Source organism: Lissotriton helveticus, chromosome 2_1 (genome assembly GCF_964261635.1).
Source record: "Lissotriton helveticus chromosome 2_1, aLisHel1.1, whole genome shotgun sequence".
Lineage (NCBI taxonomy): Eukaryota > Metazoa > Chordata > Amphibia > Caudata > Salamandridae > Lissotriton > Lissotriton helveticus.
In genome coordinates this window covers 235,980,891-236,005,275 of record NC_136059.1, presented here as the reverse complement: position 1 = coordinate 236,005,275, position 24,385 = coordinate 235,980,891, and positions in this window count along the sequence as shown.

Below are 24,385 nucleotides of genomic sequence, written 5' to 3'. Positions count from 1 at the left end.
TGGTCATCTTGCGGCACTGTGTAGAAGTTAAACGGTCCGTCCCCAGATGTCCAGAGCAGCGGGGGAATGCGAACAGTGTTTTGACCAGAAGGGCAAGAGAGCTGTCTGGAGCCGAGGACGCTCCAGTCCGAATCCACGCACGCCACACCACAGTGATCCGGGAGCGTGCGCTGGCCCCTCAGTGTTGGTTCCGGACTAGAAAGAAAGCCTGCGGGAGGGGCAGACCGGGTTTCTCAGCAACCATTCGTTCCGGAGTTGAGATTCAATAAAGCCGAGACAGAACGCTGAGAGTGACGTGCAGCAGAGATCCGCTCAGAGCCAAAGCGTTTTGTCTCTGGCGTGGAGACTAGGAAAGGGAAAGCTCTCACTCTAGCGCCATCTGCTGTTCACACCCAAATACTGGACTGTCAAAATCTATGCACCCCTGGTAATCAAAGAGCAACATTTGCACTCCAACAGTTTGGTTGTGACCACTTTGGTTTTGGGGGTCCATCCTACTACCACCCCCTAAGTCATGCAGACATGTAGTTGAACACAATTATTATTTTATGAACAGAGTCTAGCGTTTTTTCTTTACATTTTTGTCTTCAACTCCTCATTAATCGCTTTGCCTCGCCTTTCTGTGAGCTAAGATTCTCCTAAATCTAGTGATTAGGGAGAGTTCCCATGCTTCACATTTATTATCATCACTATCTTGATCAACTGGGCCAGGTGAGCTCAAGGGCTGACAACCAGTCACATAAATAAAAGCATTTTCAGATCAACCCCATCAGATGTAGTCCTCATTGACACAATAAAGGCAAATTTGATACCCTTCTCATCAATATAACTAGTCCACGATGAGTACATTGCACCTCCTGCTCCCATACTACATGGGTAATGAAGACAACACCAATCATTTCCTTACCATTGCCATCCGAGTCCTTTAACACTGACTACTTAGCCACTTGCAAGCCTTCCAACCTGAAGAGAAAATTCTTACTCTTAACAGATCTCTTTTTCACATTTGGAAACCACAACTGCCATGATTTGCTTTGCTGATCTGAATAGCCTTCCAGCAATTGGAGCCTGCATTTTTAGGAATGTCACCTTGACATTGGTGCTTTTTTGTTTTTTTAATATTTCTTCTGGGACTTTTTTTTCAGAAGGAAGTGGGAGCCTCTATAACCATTAGGAACTTCATTATGTGTCCTCTGACTGCCCTTCAATATTGTTCTGAGAGCAGTAGCATATTATGCCAATAGACCACATCTTTAGACAAATATCTTAAGAGAAGGAGGGAGAGAGACCCACAACACCCAAGGGACTCGAGGAAAACCTGAATATACTTCATCTTGCAAATCAATTCTGTCTTCGAGGTTATGATCAACCTTTTTTTAGAGCATAGGGTCATTTATGGATGAGTGTGTTTTGGGATCTATGAGCCCGTTCTCTGTGACTTAGCCTTTGAGTGAGGAGGACGAGTTATAGTTTCACTATCACTGGGGCATGGGCTGACAAAGTTATGTTATGTTATGTTATGTTATGTTATTAAGCTTTTGTATAGCGTACAGCTACTCACAAGGAGTGTCCCGACGCTTTCCACCATCAACTCATAATGAAATAACACAACACAGCTAAAAACAGACAACAGAACAAAGCAAAAACAGTAGGCAGTTAAAACAGACTAGGAGTTAAAAAGCCAGGTCTTCAGGCCCCTCCTAAACTGGAGCAGGTTGGCAGTACTCCGAAGAGAAAATGGAAGCAGATTCCAAAGCTGGGGGGCTCTGCAGCCAAAAGACCGCCCTCCCGCACGGGCCTTCCTCACCCGTGGAACCACCGCTTTACAAAGAGCTTCCGAGCGGAGGGAACGAGCTGGATGATAAAAAGTCAGTCTCCGCTGCAGATATCCCGCTCCTGATCCATGCAGAGCTTTATGCATCAGGGTCAAGGATTTAAACTGGATCCGCTTCCTAATGGGGAGCCAGTGAAGCGTCTGGAGCAGCCCGGAAGCTCGAGCTCGTCTCCCTAAGCCAAAGATCGCCCGGGCAGCAGAGTTCTGCACCACCTGAAGGCGCTGGACCAGATAATCGGGAAGGGCGAGAAAAAGAGCATTGGCGTAATCTAGCCTCGAACCGACCAGAGCCTGCACAGTAATCCTCCTGTGCTCCTCAGATAACCAAGGCAAAAATTTGCGGAGCATTTTCAGTAATCCGTAGCAGGTGCCGGCCAGGCCAAGAATGTGAATTCGGAGCGACAGCTGATTGTCTAGCTTGACGCCCAAATTTTTGGCCACCACGGAGGACTGTGCGGGAGGACTCATGTCGGACGGCCACCAATGCTGCCACTCCGGATCGGCAACGCAACCAAAAAATAAAATCTCGGACTTGCCCGAGTTGGCCCTCAGACCGTTCCGCTGGAACCAGTCGAAGACCAGCGCAAGGCAGTCCCGGATTCTCAAAGTGATATTGTTATGTTATATGTTATGTTATATGAAATTTGTATAGCGCGCGAATACCCGTAGGTGTCTTGGCGCTTTCGGTACTCCTTACTAAATTTCAGACCACTAAAGGACCTAGAATAGCCATGTCTTCAATTGCTTCCTAAAGGCAAGGTGGATCGGTATTTCCCTCAAATAACGAGGGAGAGAGTTCCATTCTTTAGAGGTGTTGTAGCTAAAGCTACGTCCTCCCCAATTCCCCTTTCTTATTCTGATTCAGAAAAGGGGGTGGTGATGAACAGAGTGTCTGAATTAAGCAGACCACTCTTACCCAGTCCAAAGATCAGGGCTTGATCCATCACCGTTTTTTAGCTCACTGCACCATCCCAGCTCAGAACCTGGCTACATGCAAATTAGTCTGTTCCTGTCCCAGTGCATGATGGGAACAGGGCAAACCAAACTACCAAGCCAATTCTTATACTGGGAAGGAAACAAGCTTCCGGGGACCGGTTTCTGGCATTTCAGCCGTCGTCGGCCCCTTTTCTGAATCCTTTCTTATTCTGGTCATAGGTATCAAGTGAGAATTCTAGGATCTAAGAGATCTATTTGGGGTATACCATTTAAAAAGATCTTGTTGAAAAATGGGCCCTTCATTATACAGGGCTTTGTGAGCAATGCATAAGGCTTTGAATTTTACCCTTTGGGCGACTGGTAACCAATGAAGGTCCTGAATACCGGTACTGACAGATTGATGTTTTGGCAGATCCAGTATGAGTCTTGCAGCAGTGTTTTGTACTGTTTGAAGTTTCTTGAGTAACGTTACTTGAATATTGACGTATAGCCCATTACAATAATCAATTTTGGGTAAAGCAAACGATGTCACCACCGTCTTTCTAGATTTTGGTGGAATAAAAGGACAGATTTTTCTTAGCATCTTTATCATAAAGTAAGCTGAGACACCACTTTAGATACCTGTGATTTGAGAGTCAATTTATCATCAATTATAACTCCCAGATTATTGGTTTTGGTCACAGGTATGGGGGGGGCAAGATTGTTCGGCCACCAATCTGGGGACCAGGGAGGGAAAAGATTCCCAAACATAATCACTTCTGTTTTAATGGAATTTAATTTCAGGCAGTGATCACTCATCCACGAGCTAAGTTTGGCCATACAGTCGTGAAGCTTGGTGGAGAAGTTGATATCCTTATCCACTGTCGAGATAACAAGTTGGGTATCATCGGCATAGGAGGTAGGAATAAGATTAAAACTCATGATTAAAGGGGCCAATTCCGCAACATAAATGTTAAAAAGGGTGGGGCTCAACGAAAAGCCCTGTGGAACTCCACAAGGCAAGGAAAAAGGGGCTGATTTAAAATTGCCAAGCTGAACCAATTGGGTTCTATCGGTCAAAAAGGAGGTGAGAAGAGAAAGAGCAGCTCCTCCAACTCCTTTCGATTTTAACCGTTGCACCAGAAGATTATGATCTACAGTATCAAATGCAGCGGATAAGTCAAGCAGTATAAGGACTGCTGACCCACCGCTGTCAAGAAACGCACGGATTTCTTCCGTAGTATTTATCAATGCCGTTTCCTTATTATGATTAGACCTAAAGCCAAATTGACTGTGATCTAGGACTTCGGTATTGAAGATGAACGTAGAGAGTTCTTTATCAATAATTTTCTCTATTATCTTTGCTGGTATAGGAATTCTGGCAATAGGACGGTAGTTATTAGGATCGGTGATATTAGGATTAGGTTTCATCAGCAAAGGGAGGATACAGGTCCATTTCCAAACCGTAGGGAAGCAGCTTGTGCCAGCATTTGATTAACCAGTTTGCACATATATGGTCCTATGTAGTGACCAATACTTTTTAGAAGTCTAGGAGGGCAAGGGTCTTCCGGTGAACCTGATTTAGTCATAGAAATAGAAGTGACTATTTGGCTTTCTGAGGCAGGGGTAAAATTGAGAAGTAGAGGCTTAGCAGCATTTTGCTGCTCTATCTTCATATTAGAGTTAGAAGAAGTAAATTGATTAAAAATTTGGTCCACTTTGGCTCTAAAAGTGTGAGCAAGGATGTCACAAACATCTTGATTGTGATTAACTGAGTCATCTTTATTGTTAGATGTTAAGAGTTTGACTGTTTGAAAAAGTTCCTTGCTGGAGTGGCCAGCTTTTTCAATCCGACAGGTATAATACAGGCTCTTTTCAGAGATGACTTTTTTTTAAAAGTCTGAGAGTAGAGCTTTATATTTAACTTTTTCCGGAGCTTCATAGTGTTGTCTCCATGCTCTTTCAGGTCTTCTGCAAGTCTGTTTATCCAGTCTAAGGGCTTCAGAGAACCAGGGGGCTGGGGGCAATTTCCTATTACTATTAATAGTGACCGTAGGAGCGAGGGTGAGGCAGTTAACATCCATCCACAAAGTATAATTTGTGGCTGCAGAATCAGTATTAGGCTCAAGATTGGGCTGGGTTTGAGCTAAATGTTCTATCAATACCTCAGGGTCAATACGGTGCCAAAGTCAGGACAATGAGGGTTTTAAACTTTGTATCACGTAAAGTGGTTTTATATTTAAAAAGAATAGCATGGTGATCAGACCATGTTAATGGGAGAATGTGAATACAATGGAGATCTGGGTTATTGGAGAAGATGCCATCTAGAGTATGACCTGCAATGTGTGTGGGACCTTGGATAAGTTGCGTATGGCCCAGCTCGGACATTGGCTCCAAGAGTTTCTTGGTGTCTTTGTCCTCCTGAGTTTCCAAATGACAATTCCAGTCACCCAGGAGCGTAAAGCATTTGTATTGAAGGCTACATTCAAGGAGTGAGCTTAGACTTGTCAAGAAGTTGGTTCTTGAACCAGGTGGACGGTAAATTAAAAAACCATTAAAAGAATCTTGGCCCTGAAATGACATTATGAGGTGAAAGGCTTCGCAGTTGGTTGATGTAACTATTGTGCAGTGGGCACTAAGTTCAGCTTTATGAACCAGTGCAAGGCCACCCCCTCTAGCCAAATGTCTATCAAGCCTGAACACTTTATATCCAATGGGGACAGCAATATAAAAATCGGGGTTCGCTGCATCATTGCCCCAAGTTTCAGTGACAAATAGGGCATCTATTTTGTTGTCAATAATAAATTCCGCTATTTCATAGATGTGTTTTACAAGAGACCTGGCATTAATGAGAGCTAACTGTAGGTCTCTGAGCTTAGGAGTAGAAGCACTCATATTGGTGTAAAGCTCTGAAGTATGGTTAAACGATTTACGTATTTTTATTTTGCACCCCCGACATTGAACATATACAGATTGTAAAAGATCTTCCCCCGCCAAAATATCACATGAATTCTGTTTGTGAGAGCAAAGTGCTCGAAGGGATTCTCCAGTGTAACTAACTTTGGTAGTTTCAGCATTGCCAGGACCAGGGGTTCTGACCCTCGGCCCGCTCTTGGCGTGGACGGGCATAAACGGGCTTGCCTTTGGCGCGCCGGCAGCGCGCCGGCGGCGTGCCCGCTGCGTGTCCGGTCAGCGTGGTTCTAAATAGGCACGCCTGGCCACTAGAGTGCTAACCTGGGCGGAAGAAGGAGCCTGGAAGTGGAGTTTAGTGAGGTCTTCCCGCCGCAACAATCGGCAAAGCCACGGCGGACTGGGGAAGCCTCTGAGCAAGACACGGTAGGTGTGCAAATAACAAAGAAAAGCAGCAGGAAATCAATAAAGTTAAAAGAATTTTAAAAACCCAAAATCGTTTTTAAAAATCGGAAGAGCAGCAAATACAGTACAGTGATAGATTTCATGTGCAAAGTTAAGCAAGCAGTATTCAGACAGCTTGTGGCACCTAACAGTAGTCTGGCCAGCAGTAGGAGACCGCCGCGCGTCCCGACCAGCACGCCTCTAAATAGGCACGCCTGGCCTTGCCAAAGCTTTATTTTTTTTAATTAAAATTATAATGGTATGTAATAGACCCATGATTCATTCCAGAATGTAACTTGTGAACCTGTAAGAAATTAATTTCATCCCATCTGTGCAGAGCCCTTTAAATATCCTGAATGGACTTTTGCTATTTCCTGGCAGAATCTCTCAAACGATACTTGTAGATACCAACCTATCTCCCGATTTTCTATTCTTTATCCTTAACCAAGTTTATATTTCCAACCAGAATTATTTTACACTCCTCAAATCCTGCCAGAGTGCATCCAAGCTTTGTGAGAAATTGGCCATGAATGTTATGCAATGCTTAAACCATGGCTACTTTCAGAGTACACCCTCCCAGATATGTCAGAATGAGACAAGACCTCCTTCTTTGGACACCTCATTTTATTAAGTGTTTCATGCACCATCAAAAAGTCAACTTTAGTGCCTTTGGCCAAGGACTGGATGCTATTTTTCTTCACTGGGGCATTCAATCCTGTAACATTTAGCGTAGGAGGCTTCAATCTGGAATTTAGGGGCTCATTACGATGGGGGAACGATCCCCCGGGCCAGCAGTGGCGATCGTTCAGCCATCGTAATGAGATTTACCCACCCCCAAATTAGGATGGCGGTGGGTATCGCGGCGGATGCAAAGTCCATCTGCCGCTTTACCGCTGGTTGCAATAGTAACGATTGCCTGGCGGGCGGAGCAGGGCCACTAATATGGTGGCGGTGCCTAGCAGACACCGTTCACCATATTAAGATATGGGTAATGAAAGGCCTTTTCATGGCTGCATCGCCGCCATAGAAAGGCTGGCAGGGATTGCGTCTAGGGGCCCGTGGCGGGCCCCCTTGTGTCTGGGGGAGGTGAGGTGCACTTGGGTGGTACCCCCCTACATTTCACCGCACCAAGTGGCAGGCACCGTGTTTTGCCTGCCATGTGGTGCAGTGAAATGCTAGACTACGATTTTAACGTAGCAGCGGGTGCTGATGTCAGCAGCACACGCTGCAATGTTAAATTGCAGAATGCAAACTCCATGGTGGCGGTCACATCCTAATTCACGGTGTGGGACCACCGCATGTCTGGCAGCCGGTCCAAACACCGCGGGGATGGTGGGCGGACTCAGGTCCACCCGCTATCTTAATGAGGCCCTTATTTAGCATTTGCCTCCAGTAACATCTGGTTCTAGTGATCCTCTTTGACACCCATGTACACAGTGGTAATATCCCTTCTTGCCCCAACACCAAATCTTGCAACAAATCTCAGCAGCATATTTGTTTGAAACTTTATACCAATTTCATTCCCCAATCTTGGGCTGTCTCAACCATTCATTATCTGCTTTAGTCTTGGCCTTCTCCATCTCATCTCTGAAATTCTATGGCTTTTTTGTCACCCTGCTCCATTATCCCTTTTCTCCAGGGAGATCTCAAATCTCAGCTGCCTCCTCCAATGAATCATGTATCAATGCACCTTTCAGTACTGCATCTTTTAGTTTCCTTACCCTAGTCACATGGATTGAAGGCCAACCAATATGTTTGTCTAATGTACAATGCATAAATGTTCCCATTGTCTTTATCCATTTTTTGTATGTTTACTATCATTGTTTGAATTTTTTTGAGTTTCAAAATCTGATGACTGAGTCATCTGACCCAGTTTTCTATGTGTTCAATGATGTTTAAATCCTGTAATTTTGGTTATTCAGATTGAATTGATTCCTTCATTCTCGAAGATGGCTTCTTTTCTTAAAAAGTGGACATCTTTGGCATATGGTCTTTTTTTGTTCCTCCCACTTTACTGTGTGGCCCTCTCAATTTCTAACGATTATTCTTATTTCAGACCTAACGTTTTGGTAAAAATGTTTTGAGCGCATACTCTACTTCGGGATAAACTCTACTGAGAGAAGAGGCCATTGGTGGAACCTTTTTATTAAATGCAACAATGATCCTGGGTGTTTTCCTTATCTGCTTGTGATTTATGATAAAAGAACAAAGGAGTTGTCCACTTCTGCATAGGTGTTAGGGACTTAGGGGCTCACTATGATGGCAGAAGGACCGCCACCGCCAGTCCGGCAGTGAGGTCTGTCGGCCCTTGCGGACCACATTTCACCCACTGCAATATAAAGATGTCGGTGGGATTCAGACCGCGACCGCAGGAGGCAAAGCCTGTCTGCCACGGAACTGCCACAGACAATCTTTACAATTGCCCGGCGGAGGGGTCCACATCCACAAATATTGGCGGTGTCTAGCAAGCACCGTCCGCCAAATTATGATGAGGTCTCCAGCCAGCCTTTCCACGGTGGTGCAACCGCCGTTGAAAGTTAGGCAGAGTTTGGTTTGGGGGTCCGTTGCGGACCCCCTTGTGTTGGGGGTAGGAGAGGGTGCACTGGGGGTTACCCATGGGACCCCCCAACATTTCACTGCACCAAGTTGCAGGCACAGTGTACTCCCTGCCACGCAGTGCAGTGAAATGCACAACATACTCTTTTTGACATCGCAGCAGTGCTGCTGTCAGCAGCCACAGCCGCAATGTTAAGGTTGCAGAACAGGACAGCCGCGGTAGCAGTCCCAATATAATAGGGTATGCGGGACCACCGCATGCATGGCGGACGGTCCCGGCTTACACCACATGGTTGGCGGTCGGAGCCAGTCTGTCCGCCATCGTAATGAGCCCCTTCGTGTTTAGGGTTTGTTTATAATTAACAACAGTAAAGGTTTGCACTTTATTGGGGTAATGTTCAATACTGTATCTTGCCTGTTTTAATACTCGTGGTACAAGAGTTATAGTCATGACCACTGGAATTATGGATTCTGCAGTTGTGGCATTTTTCACATTACCATGGATTTGCTGCATTTGGCACTTAATCCATTATTTGCTGCGTAATCTAAAGATTTTAACAAAAAGGTGTTCTTTGTTCAAATGGATTAAACTTTACTAAAACCGTGGTGATGTGTTCATGGTCAGTTAAAGGCCCTTCCCCAAGAGTAACTGGTCGTCCTTCAGTTACTTATTTGTGTAGTTGGTCCTTAAAATGGTACTAATGAGGTTAAATCTTTACATGGACCGATGTGTAAAAATTACAAAATAATGAAGTAATATCACAATAAGAACATTTGCCCATTTTGCCACAGAATTTGCCTTTTCTTGTCACAAAATGCAGTCACCCCGCCACATAATTCCAGTAGCCCTGGTTATAGTGCTTGTTGTAAGTAATAAAGTATCATTTTGTTTGGTGGAATTTGCACAAGCAGAAGACAAATATGTTTCTCAGTTTTTTATGTATGTTAAAAACATTTTTGTCTGACATCTGAGGTTATGAAAGTTTTTGTCTGTCTCATCCGGATCCTTGTATTTTTATAAGAATGTATTCTTAGAAAAACTATTTTAAGCTATTTTAAACTATTGAGCACTAAAATTCTTTATTTTGAGCTTTTTTGTGACAAGTGCCACTTTTTACATAGTGATACATATTTTTTGCTGTATTTCAATGCTGGTTTTTATACTCTGAAGTAAACAAATAAGTGATTGGAACAATGCTGAATTAATTTCAGCCACATGGTATATTACCACCAGCGCGCTTGTGCTGCTTAACTCTTGATGCTCTTCCACCTCTATGAGGTTAACGCTTTGGGTGCCCCTCCCAATCCACCAAGACCCCAATCCATGAGACAGGCCTATGTCATGACACATATGGATGATTTGTGCTTGCCTATGACAACAAAAGTCAGCTTTACAGATTCAGACAACAGTACAGTTGGGCATTCTGGGCAGGGGTACACGTCTTTTACCATGCAGAGGACTTTTCTGTCTCAACAACCCTGCTCCATAGGAAAGGTCCTGCCCAACTGGCCAGCGAGGTCCTCCCTGAATAGGTATAGGATCCTATGTCTGCATAACTTAAAAACAAGCTGGGTGCGTGACTAGAAGGAATACAGTATGACGGTGAGTCTTTTGATTGTTTGGTTGTAAGCCAGTTATTTGACTTTGGGAACAGAATAGTGATGTTTTCCCCGCTTCTCTTCCCAGATTGTGTGCCCTCGTGCTAGGAATTTTTTGAAGTAGAGCAGGTAAAATGCTGATCCACAATGTTTAATAACCTGTAATAGCGCTAGTCGCTATTTTGTTAATACATACTCGCATCTCCCTTTGTTTAGATTTTAACCTAATGGCCAGGGACTGAAGAAATACGGTCGGCTTTGATGGAACACATCAGTTCCTCTACACTATATGTAAGTTGTTTAAAATATAACATTTCAGACTGTACTTGCGGTTGGCATTTGATGATGGCCGCTAGCCCATGTGTCATACACGGACGTACGGACCCTCATACTACACCTTACTTTTACAGGTGCCGGTAGCGCGCTCTCGTCCCCTCGGAACCCACGTGCCCGACCTTCTCTTGTTTCAGTCCTCAGTATAGGGCCCCCCTGGTAACTATTGGGAGTTTTGTCCCACAGCCTTTGTTTTAATGTTTTACTTTAGAACTTCAGCAATTTATTTTAATTTAATTTACCCTAGGTGCCCCACAACACCCCCCTCCCACTTCTGAGTCCTGAGAAAGACCCCATAGTAAGGTGGAAATCAACCTACGCTGTTCAGGGGTCGAAACATCGACATTCCTAGCTAAACCAGCCCACAAATAACGGACAACATTTTACTGTGTTTCACTGTATGGGCTAGGAAAACCACTGTAACATCCTATGTGGCTAAATAATAAGCATATTGGACGCCAACTGTGAATTGTTTGACTGCACCAATCCTTTGAACTGTTCACATCACTTCATCCTTCTCCAAATCACGTACTTTCCCCACTACCCCTTCCTCCTTGCTGGGCACAATGTTAATGCATTCCTAAAAGTATTAGTTCATATATTTGCAAAAACGAAGGTGTGATTAAACAACATCGTCATGTAGTGTATGATTTATTTTTCTTTGTATATATTGTGAATAATTGTGCAATCATCCTTGGTTTTTAATATTGTCTACTGGCACCGCCCTTTTCTGTACTATTGAATACCCAGGTCCCAGTGCCATTGGGTCTACCCTATATGTAACGACAGAATAAATCGCGTCGTAAGTCAGAAGGTAAAATCTTTGACCAGGATGAACCTGGTCATCCTGAAATCATGCCTAAGTCTCTGTCAACCACGAACAGTAAATATTGATTTGCCTTTTACTATTTATTTGCCACTTTTGCCTTAAATGTTTAAGAAAATCTTATCTTTGGTTTTTGGTCCTAGATTTTTATTATTTTGGTGTAATTTTCTTTATTATGTTTTTTATTTGTGATTTGTATTGTGTTGTATTCTTTTACTTTTTAACTGATGTTGGTACTGGTAAATGCTTTGCACATTTTCGCTGGGTTAAGTGTATATGCTCTGTTAAATAGTTTCACGTGTTGAGGTTGGGTTTAAATTGCTTAAATCGTAGCCTGAACCTAGCAGGTGGGTGACTTTATTACTGGTGATTGACGACCATCAACCCAGTTAACAATTTACTTTCTTACAGACTGCAATTCAGATTCTTACCTGAATGAAATCAGTTTATAAATCTATTTTTAGTGTGGCACAACGTTGTCACCTTACTGCTGAAAATCCCAATCAGATAGAATATCCATTCTACTTTTGTGAGGGGTGTGTCATTCTGTTTCCCATAACGTTATGCTGTGAGTAAGCAATTCTGGAGCCTGCTTCTCCGTTTCTTCATGCTAACAGTACAATACATACTTATTTTGCCCTGCATGGCCCCTTTCTGTTTGCCATTCATGCAAGGGCTTAATTTACCCATCCCTGGTAAGTTCTCAACCCTTCATGATTGAGCATGATAAAATAGCCAGTGGTAAAATTCTCCACTAGTGAGGGTTTGCATGGTCAAGTTTATTTCTTCGAGAGCTGCCTTTCCACGAGGGTAATTTTTGCTGCGAGTTTCCCTGTATCCTTGCCTTTGGCACCTCCTGCCCTCTGGAATAAGTTGAAAGACACTTCAATATATTGGGTGTGGGTTCTCTGATCACACTCTCAAATTATTTAATTTCCCTGTTTATTGTTGATGGTTATGTGTGTGATGCTCTGGGGCGTTAGTCCCAGAGTCTTGACTTCATGAAGGCCTTCACTTGTATCTCATGTCCTTAGTTATGTCCAACAGTAGAGCTTTGCTAGAGTAGTCCCTATGTATCACCACCTATATCCTTACTCATTTTTGGGCCTTAGCCCTCACCTCCTCCAGAGGCCCTGTGTACCCTCTCCAAGTGTTGCTCAGTTATGCAATGTTCCATGGCCTCTTCTGTCTTCTATACTTGACAACAGAAAGTGTTTTCTGATTACTGAACACATCATTGATCAGCAGAATAGATCTGGTCTCATCCAGTCGGGTTTTCCGGAGACAGCCGGAGACTTCTCCTTCGATGGCGTGAAGCCAGATGCATCATCTTGAATTATATACATGCTGGTAAAGTCTCTCTCTATTAGTATCTAGGCACTGTCCCACACAGGGGGAGATTTTAATACACAACATTTGGAAGAGAAACAAACTACATGGTCACCAAAGTTAAGAAAAGGGCCTTAAAACACCTAAACATTTTACTGTCCCCAGAGCATATCCAGAGCCAATATGGTGTATCATATTAGTGAGGCCTCTTGCACTTGTTTGGTGAACAAGTTCAGTTCTTGCATAAGGGCTGTTCCCACCATCTTAGAGAAGAAGAAACGATTAGCAATTCATTCAATTATCTCGTCTTTCTTCACTCTAGTTTGTTTATTAGTTTGAAAATTACATTAAAAGCTATTTGTTTTCATTAAGCAAAACATTTAATATAGCAAAGCTTTAATACGCACAGTTTAAGTAGAAAGTCATCAGTATTTGTTTGAAATCTTATAAACATGTGAACAAGATCCATCTGGGTCAAAATGCATCGTGTCATTGGCCATTGCTACAGCAAATGTTTGAAGCGTTTCCGTTCCATCTCCCGCCATGCAGTGAGTGCGAGGAAGATTGTTCCCAAACATTAAAATGGATGCATCAGAAAGAAAACCAGTATTTAGATAGCACTAGCAAGATGATCTTAAATATGTTAGTAACTCAAACATCCCACAACATTCTTACACATTCCTAATTATAAAAGCCTGTAGATTTATGACGTCATCGTTTTCTCTCAAGCTAAGGGCACTTATATTAAAAATCTCGCATTGCAGATAAAACAGTTTAGTGCATTGAATGTTGTGTGACTTTGTAAAGTGCGGCTAATCACCCGTGGGGGTATCCAGGCACTGAGCATGTTTCCTTCAGGTTGATTACCATAAGCATTTATGAGTACAGAAAGTCATAGAACAGGAGTGCTGTTTTACATACCCTTACATGCCTTTTTAGTTCGACCCTGCAAAACCAAAGACCCAATCAGTAAAAGTGAAAAGAGGGCAGCAGTCCTTTCTATCTCTACTAATTATATAATAATAGCCCCTGAATATTCACATTTCATTCCCATTTTAGATATTTTGAAAACAATTCACAAAGGCACCTAAGAGCACTTTACGTACTCCAAAATACATCTGAGACTAGACCCTTCTGGTATTAGGTTTCAGAGTTGGCAAGATGCCATTTATATTCTTGGGCCCACCACATCCAGTTCATCAAGATGTTCCTCCAAACTCCTCCAAGGTAATTTTCTACAGGTATTTTTGCACTTTATAAAAAGGTCCTCAGACACCAGAATAGCAAGCGTCTTGTGATCTCAAAAAAGATGTTCTAAAATTGTTCTTCTTATGGAGCCAGCGGTGGCTGGTACGGAACAGGGATGGCGGTGAAATATATAACACCTCTGCACGGCCACCGTCTCTCCTCTGTCATCTCTCCTCGCTTCTCTTTCTGACTCACAGAAGCACACAGGCTCCCCTAAGCCAATCGTAACTCTGCTGTCACCAGCATGACAGCATTGTCGTGATTGGTCTGAGGGGCCTGGTTCAACGCTCAGATAGGGATTGGGAGCCTGTGCATGTCCCCCACTAAGGCTGTGCAATACAGCCAGCAGAAAAACATACTAAGTGCGCATGACTATTCAGTTGAAAAAAAGGTTATACACAGGATCTACAGCCGACGCGTTTCGTCCTCAAGGGACTTCTTCAGGGCAAACAAATCACTAACGATGATGTCCCTGGATCCTCTCACGTAGTTAAAGGATGCGTAAGTTTATCCATGAAGTTATGTAATGGACCAGTGGCATCACGTTTTTCGGACACCTGTCCGTTTAAGGATTCTGTCCCGGCCGCTTTTGAAGGGGGAGGACGTCGTCTCGCACGCCGCTGTACCGAGCCACCGAGGGAACCAGGGGATGCTGCAGGCTACTTTATCAAGAGTCGCTTGGCAATAGAACTGTTACACTTTCCCTCTACAATAAGAAGATCATAGTTAATAAGAAGATATTAGTAGATGACAGACGGAGGTCCCCACTATCTATCTACCCTGGTTTCAACTGTTACTGGATCATTATCCTTACTTTTGGATGTGGCTAAGAATATACAAAGTATAACACCTTATATGACGGGTGTGACTCGGTTGTAGTCGACTTTGACTAAGTGATCTGCCGGGACAGAATCCTTAAACGGACAGGTGTCCGAAAAACGTGATGCCACTGGTCCATTACATAACTTCATGGATAAACTTACGCATCCTTTAACTACGTGAGAGGATCCAGGGACATCATCGTTAGTGATTTGTTTGCCCTGAAGAAGTCCCTTGAGGACGAAACGCGTCGGCTGTAGATCCTGTGTATAACCTTTTTTTCAACTGAATTGAATAAAGAACATCCCAAGAATACAAGAAATATTTGATTGTGATTATTGCTGTTTACCCCACTAGAGAAAACAGTTTCTATAAACATTTAAGTGGTGCACCTTGTCCTTTCTTAAAACTTCTTAGTTCATGTTTTGAACCTATACTGTAACAGTGGGTATTTTTGGAGTGTGCACACATACCGCCCCTAGTACCAGAGGGTGGGCCCAATAAGAAAAATCTGGGAGAAATTTTGACTAGGTGCTGTTTATTTGGGAATTTTCCACTGTTTTTTGTTTGAAATTAAGTGCGCATGACTGTTTGGCCAGCCTAAGATGGCCGGCCAAACCGTCATGCACACTTAAGTGCAATCATTTCCTCCTCCCTCTGCTCTAAAAGCTCAGCTCTGCCCCACTCTAACCTGGCTCTACCTGAAAAATAAAATGATGACATTGTATTATTATCATTTTATATTTCCTTTTTTGAACTGTGGAAAAGCAATGGGGCGTTGCTCCTCTGCCTTAGTGGTGGAGCTGCCACTGTATGAAGCCCGTTTAGTATTGGAACACCACCCAACGTGGAACACGATCCGATTATGACGCATGCAAATTATTGATTGAGGTTGTGTATGGCCAAAAGAAGAATATATGGATCAAGGAAAATACAAAATAAAAAAAGGAACGGAAAGGAATAAAGGAAAAGTGCTTTTCAATATATATTATATGGAACATTACATTTTGCGTCTAAGTTGATTTCTCAGTGATGTGTGTGATGGACCGTTATATTCCTCCACGTCCCCATTCTTGATTATATGAGACTCCAGAAATATTTACACTCAAGTCGCAATACCATGTAACTTACAGCAACACACAGTGTCAACTAATAGGGATACATAATGGGACATGTGCAGGGGTGTTTACATTTTGAAAATGTGTATATGTTAAAGCAATACTAAACCTTGAAAATACATCTGCTTGTAGCAGTTTAAAGCACGTCCTTCTCTTTGCAGCAATAGCACAGCTTAACTACTCAGAATGGAAAAACATCTGATTGGGCGTTTCATGTAAAATGATGAATTGGCAACTGCATGTTGCATTATTTACTTTAGAATTACCTGCATGTTACCCAATTTGTTGATTTGTGTAAAATGCACATGGCTGAGTGGTTTATTGTATTTATTCTGAATAATTTATACTTTAACAGTAATTTGTAATTATATCAGGCCCTTCTGTTTCTCGGGCTTAAATATGTCATCCTATTGATTAGCTCTCGGAAGCCCAGCGCTACAGATAGTGCTAGGCAGCAGTCTGACATGATTTATAGTGACTAATAAAGCAGCCGAAGGAATGACATTTTCTCTGCTAATAAGAAGTGTGATTCCTGGCTGAAGCTATAATGGGCTGCCTAATAACCGTGAGGGAATGAGCAATCACTAACGGATTAGCTTCTACACGGAAACGGAGTATTAACAACCTGGGCTTTATCTGCAGTCTTAATAAGTCGCCTATTAGTTTTCAGTGAATAATTTTTAATTCGTGTAATAACTTAGTAGAGTGACACTGAGCGGGGCTGCAGCTGATTTGGCATTTGAAGCAACTTCACATAAAATGAAACTACAGTGAGCTCGAGGCCCGTCTCCAACCAATTACAGGGCTTGTGGGCACACCTCTTAACAAAATGAGCTTCAATTACTTTAATAGAGACCACGCTCGTTAGTTAAGCAAACAGTGTTGATGAGAGGTCAGGAATCAGTATTCAGAGCTGCCAAGTGGACCCATGTCACGTGCTACACATCCAGTCCTTTCTGGATCATTGGCATTGCATTCTGGGACTTGTAGTTTTGCATTTAACATTGTACCTAAGAGATCAAAAATACCAGAATGTCAATATACAATACGTTTTGGTGTATAGTACAGTCAAGGGGACTGCATACAAAAAAAAACCCACAAGGACTTCAAAGAGCCATGTACCTAAGCTATCTCAATGTGTCTCCTCCGCAGATGGTACAAACTCCACTCTCCTCTCTTTTCAATTATTCCTTTTAATTTCCAGCTAAGTTTGTCTCTATATTTCACGTATGGTTTATTGTTGACATTACTGTCCTATTGACAGCATTTATGTTAAATAATATTACTGGGATTCAAGGAACGACATTTATGGTATCTGACCTGTTTCTGTAAGTTGTCAGCACTTACTTCAATTTACAATACAAATGGCACATTGCAAAAGGCCATTGGATAACAATCTAGGACTAGCTCAAATATTCCCTCATGGCAGGGCCATCTACAAGCCAGAGATATTGGTTTGCATTTATAAGCTTATATGGACTAGTGAAATAGACAGACCAAAGTATTTTAAAAATCTAATGCAGGCAACATAAACATCTCGCCTCACCATGCGTATTCCTCTGGGACAGTATCCAAGAACAGAGGCTTTTCCTTCATGTTCTGATGCCTGGTCTACAGAAGTCTGGCATTGTGGAAGCTGCATAATACAATAGATTTGCTAAAAATAAATTATTACGGTATTTATGTAGTCAGAACTTGGAAAACAGAAACTTACTTCCATCATATGTATCACTAAAATATTCATCACACAAGATGCCTCATGTATCAATGATATATAATGCACCACTCCTCCATCATTGAAATTATCCCAGTATCCACAACACAACTGCGTCTCCCTAATGTAGGTCCAACTTCACCTATCAGTAAGAACACGTGAAACAGACAGGATCTTTGGTTGACATATCACCACCGATGGGGGACGAATAGACAATTTGCAAGTAAATCACATGTGCTGATGCAAAGGTAACATGTACAACGATGAGACAATGGTCCCAAAACCAGAACACGACAAGCCATCAATCCCAACAACATCCCTCGAGTAAAGTTGATTCTTATTGAAAATGGCCATCTCTGCAGGGTCACCCTCAAACCTTTTGTCTTCCTTCTCCACTTTTTGCTGACTTTGGTTTTGTTGGCCTTGGGACTCCAGAGCACTTAACCACTGCTAACCAGTACTAAAGGGCATATACTCTCTCCTCTAAACAAGGTAATATTGACTTACACCCAGTTGGCATATTTAGTGTACTCATAAGTGCTTAGTAAAGTGGTACTATATGTACCTAGGGCCTATGAATTAAATGCTACCAGTTAGCCTGCAGCACTGATTGTGTCACCCACTTCAGTAGTCCTTTAACCATGTCTCAAGCCTGCCATTGTAGAGTTTGTGTACGAAGTTTAAACTGCCATTTCGAACTGGAAAAAAAACCTTTTGCCATGCCCAGATGTTCCTTTTTAATACATATAAGTCACCTCTAGGGTAGGCCCTGAACATCCCAGAGGGCAGAGTGCAATTTATTTAAAAAGCAGGGCATATTCTCTCAAGTTTTACATGTCCTGGTAGTGAAACACTCATAAATGTTTTATTACAAGGCCTATATCTCTGATAAGATAACATTGGAATGACCTTATTACCTTTTAGAAATTAATTTCCACATGGAAAGATATCACTGGTTCACAATTGGTGTCTCTGGATTCCTAATTTAAGAACCTAATTCATGGTGACTTCATATTTTAAATTGCAATTCTGAGAATGCCACTTTAGTTAAGTTTGAACTTTTTTCCTTAGCCATTTGGTGCATGCAAAGTGCCTCTGATCACATGACTAGGTGTATTTGGCAGTTGGGCTTTATGTATTCCTTCCTAGACAGCCGCACACAATGGGAGTTTAGGTGTGTCTCAGTCAGCCTTCTCTGGCAGGATGGGAGGTAGGTGCTGGGCACATCCTTACTTACACATGAATAGGCTGTGTCCTGTCCACACCTAAATGGCTACATACCCCCATGTAGTGAGTCTGTGGCCAGGGCATGAATAAAGCACATTTAAGCACTTTAAAGGCATGTTTTTGTAGTCGCCTCCACTTCAAAGGCACCTCTGGGTATAAGTACTGCACCTCAGACACCATCACTTTAGTATACTTCTGGACCTGTGAATACCCTGCCAGGAAGAAGGACTGCTGTGCTGCTGAAGGACTGCCACTCTGATGGCCTGCACTCTGCTGTACTCCTCCTTTGCTATGCTGATCTGTTGCCTGCTGCCCTCTTGCCTGAGTGAGAAAGACTGGACCTGCATATGTTGACCCCATAAACCAGAGTGACTCCAACGACTAATTATCTGGTTTCCTGTTCCGACGCCTCAGGAACATAACAGGCTTCCAACCACTGCACCTGGATTCTTCCATCAGGAGTCTACACTGCCATGTAGTGCTACCCCAGTCCTGGATTCTTGGAAGTCGGCCTAAGGTGCTTGCCAGCAGAAAAAATGCATCTTCTCTGCTGAGCAGTGCATCTCCGACCAGAACCGAAACATCTCCTTGGCTGAGCGCCTATCCCTAAGCAGAACAAATGCATCACAGCTGCTGTGTGGATTGGACCCGTTCCAAAAGAATTGCATTGCCGCCGCCTCCCGCATCTTGGGACTGAAGCATCACCTTTGGAGCCGCCACTGAGCAGAGCTTTTCCCAGCACAAGCTCCTTGTATCCCTTGTTGATAGCAGCCTCAACGACGATGAAACTCTGCAATGCAGCTTCTATGCTCATTGGAACTGATGCATCGTGTCTGCTGTGCCTCTAATCCTCCACTCCGGACTTCACATCGCAAGCCCCATGGACAGGATACTCGACGTCGATGCATCAGGACCTCACAAAGCAGCCTTGTCAACTCTGGGGATCGACACATCGCCTCGACTGTGCAATGCCCCTTCCTAGCAGATCCACACATACCTCCGCAAACCAGGATATAAGGTACTCTATTCTGCGGGTCTCACTGGTTCCCTGTAGCTGGCCCACACTCCATCGTTGTTGGCCTGAACTTTGTCCCAGTTTGGTGCAACCAGATAGCCCCAATAGCGCTTTGTGATGTTATTTTTCACTTAAAACTTAAAAAAACAATATCTCGGGTTCTACTAATACTAACTTTGTGTCAGATCTTTTAGTATGTCTTTTCACTGTTTTACTGTTTTAAGTGTTGCACAAATACTTTACACACTACCTCTAAAGTTAATCCTGACTGCCCTGTGCCAGGCTACCACAGGGTGAACACAGTTAAGTAAGGGTTGCTTGCCCCTTGCCCTAACAAGGACTGTAGTTACTGCTTAATCATGGCTCATACCCAGTCAACCAATAACCCAATTTCTAACAATCCTGATAAACATGTTATGATCTGTGATATGACATATAAATATATCTAAGTGCATAATATTGCCCCGCATGCATTCCAAACCATATCAGCACACAAGCAGCCATGACTGCACACCCAAATGATTTGGTGTACAAAGCTCGCAACAACCTTTACCTTCTGGAAATGTAACCACCAAGATCATAAAAAATATGACATTTAAAAAAAACACTGCATACATGCGTCTAATCAAAGTTCATCACAGCAAATGCCTCCCTTTATGTATGTAGTCTGTCAGGTAAAGATTTCCTGTGGAACAGCCACTTGAAAAATGGGGAAACAGGCACCATGCAAATAAACAGCTAATAATGGCAGATGCCAGCTCTACACTTTTTCCAGTACAGTTCTCTGTGGTGGCTGGTTGTGAAACACCTAGGCTACTTTCAATTAATTCTTCTCCCTTGTCTGCTTGTGTGGTGATTGCTTGATTGGTGACATTGGGCCATATGTATGAAAAGTCCATTTGCGATTCTCAAATAGCGATTATTTGCTAATCGCTATTTGAGAATCGTAAAATGCTATATATGTAGGATTTGCAAAGAATTTTGCGAATCCTACATATTCCTTAATTGGGAATCGCAAATTGCGATTTGCAATTAAGGAATACCTCCCCATTCATTCCTATGGCCCTAGAATGGGTAGATTTTCTAGGTTTGCGATTCGCAATTAGAGAAACGCAAATTGAAAATGCAATTTCAAGGGTGCCAGGGTGTCAAAAGGACACCCTGTTGCACCCCTGAAATGTGCATGTGTGCACATGTGGCACACATACATGCCCTAATGGCATGTATGTGAGTCACATGGCACTTTGAAAAATGCAAAAAAGTGAATTTTTCAAAGAAATCACAAATTAACACCAACTTGATGTTGGTGGTAATTTGCAATTCCTTACGGCCAAATCACAATTTTATTGTGCTTCTTACATTGCATTTAAGGAATCGCAATTTGCAATTCCTTAAATGCAATCGCAAAATAGGGAATCACAAAATGTGCGATTCCTTATTTTGCAAGGGGTGTTTTGTGTCATACATTGACACTTCTGTGAATTTCAGCATTTGTCATCGTAAAATTGGCTTCATACATATGGCCCATTGTTTTTGGTTAGGCTATGCCCTGTAGCATAATCTCTACCAATAACCTCTGCAGATGATCCATGCATACCCTTGTAAGTGGACTTTCACTCTTGCCCAGTGTCAGTTGTGTGATTGGGTGAATCTATTTTAGGAATGCAGGCCTGAAGTAGTTTAACTCCTGTGAACGTGACTCACCCTCTTTTGGAATGAGCTGCCAATATGTATCTTATTTGTTAAATGCATTTCTAATGTGCACACTACCCAAAAAGGACTATTGTCATGGAATGATGCATGATATTGCCTTTCAGTTGATATAGATCTACCACGATCCCAAGCCAGATTTCTTCGCTGTTTACTGGAAAAAAAACTCACCCAAATATTCCATTTTGAGTGGTTCCATGCCTAGTACTTTGATGACTTCTGCATAGGTGACCTGTGTAGATCTTAGGTGCTTGTTTTCATGGGGGTGTTTGAAGTGTTACACGCCCTCCCAAAAATGTATTCTGTAGTAAATATTTAGGTACAAGTTCTTTCAATCGGATAATGTGAAGTGTCTGTTGAAATTCACCTGTGATATTTGCATGTCCATACTGACATAAATACACACTCTCTCGTCTATGTTGTGAAGGCATTAAAAAATGTTGATTAGTTTGAAATATATTGAGTTTTACGTACCCTTAACAATCCTCACTCCCCTCTCGTTCCACTGCTCCTTAAGCCCCAGTCATATCCTGCTTCTCAACTCATATAATGTTTTCTTTACAAGATGTCCCAGTGTGACTGTTTGGAAATATGCAGATAACACCCCCCCTCCGAATCATACTGACCAAACTGTGCCCCTTGTTGATCTCTAGAGTGGCTTCTAAATATTTCAGCTGGGTTCTACCTATTGTACTCCAGTTTAGATAAATCTGCAATTAAATCTTGCATCCATTAGACATTGACCTCAAATGTAAGCATGCCGTGGCGTGCTTGTTTGCAGAAAGTATGTACTCCCAAGGCAAAGATAAAATTTAGGCTAGCATAGGTTCACCTTACCAGCACTACTGGATTACAGGGAATTGTCTCTATCTGGGCATGCCTAGTTATTTGCTGGACTGGCTTCAGCTTGTCCAGAATGCAGCAGCCCTTACCATCTTTGAGCTTCCCCGGAATGCGCATGTGTCCCACCTTCAGAGAAGCCTTCATTGGCTCCCAGTAAGGAAAAGAGTAATCTTTAAGACCTGTCTCATTACCCAGAAAGCCCTGTATGGGACAGGACCAGAGTACCTCAAACGCAAGACCTAATTTTGTACCCCACAAAGAGCTCTCTGTTCCTCCAACCTGCTGTTAGCGAACACCCCCGTGAGTTAGAAAGTCGAGGGCAGGGGGCAAGACTCTCTCTTCCCTTGGACCTGCCCTCTGGAACAAAATGCCCTTCCATTTAAGAAACATTGAATCAACACCTTTGTTCCAAAAGAAACTGAAAACCAGGCTCCACTACTGCCAATAACCTTTCCTTCCCAGCTGCTTCCCTTTCAGATTTTAGCACCAGGACACTCCTTGGAGTAATAGTGCGCTCTATAAATACCCCCGCATAGACATAGACATAGGCTACCAGCGATGGTAGCACTGTCTCAGTGAGGACCAGTTGAACACAGAAGTGAATCAACAAATCTGAATAGGATGATTTTTACCAATGTAGGTGAGCAGCACATTCACCTTGTAACAGGGCCCCAACGAACATCAAATTCATTCAGCCTGGTGTCAGGCCAGGGCTTGTGGCACCCCCACTGTGGAGTGAGAGTACCTCCCGACTGCACATGAAGACTGTGGATCAATGAAAGAGCATGAACAGATTATACCAGATCATGGGCAGTCCAGTGGAACATGGTACTGCTCCAGTGTAATTCCCCAGCTGTCAAGAGAAGCAAATTATTGAAACTTTTAGAAAGCGTTTTCCAGCAATTGATTTCAAATTCTTTTGTCTAGATCTTATTATATTACAAAATGTATTACTGTTCCTTTTTTGTCACATTTCTTATTTGTTTTGTTTTTGTTTTGCCGCGAGTTAAGATCTTTATTGCTAATATCATGCTTATCTCATCTTTCATATCTTTTATAGCTTGAATTGTATTTGACAAGTAATTATTTTGTCCACATTTTCATACACATGGAGTGCAAAACATCAAGTTCCACATATTGCAGCCCTGGGAGTCAAAACGTAGTAGTATTCCTGTTGCAATATTTGGTAATATTAGAGAGTCTGTGGGGGATGATATTCAGGTATCTGAACTCTGCAGTCCAGATTTACTTACACCCTGTGCTGATTTTACTTTTAACTAAATTCAGACAGGGAGCTATATGCTTTGCTATAATGGTAACTTGCAGTAGCTTGGAAGATGCAAGCTGGACCATAACCTCTTTTAGGAATGTTAAAATACATGGATGAGCATGTGTGATGATAGCTAAGATTGATGCATTTTAAAATCTAGGGGTAAAGTTCAAATCTCTACTTGCAGCGGAATCATACATTTGATTTTTTTGTAATTGCTGAGATGGATTCTTGCTTTTATTTATAATAATATTGATGTGGAGAATATGGGGGTGTGGTCAAGATGACGACCGGACCGGGCGCTCGGTGAGGAGCTCCATCTTAGCCCAGGCCGTAAAATCCTGAAAAAGCTGTACACATGTGCGACTTGTCGCTGGAGGTGAACCGCTGCGAAGCTGGTGGGGTCTAGTCTCCGGCAGAACGCTGTGGGTGAAGCTGGGGACTGCTGCATGTGAGCTCGCTGAGGCATGTTCTCCAGGTCCAGAGACCAAGAGCTGTGCAGTGGTGGTGACGAGGTTGAAGCAGACTGCTGGCCCATCAGGGATGGGATGCTCCCAGCTGGTGTGCTGTGGAAGAGAAAACCCTACACTGCAGAGAGCAGGAGGCAGCAGAGGGATCATGGGAGGACCGCCCCTGCAAAATGTTAACGGTCAGGATGGAATCCCGAAAACAAAG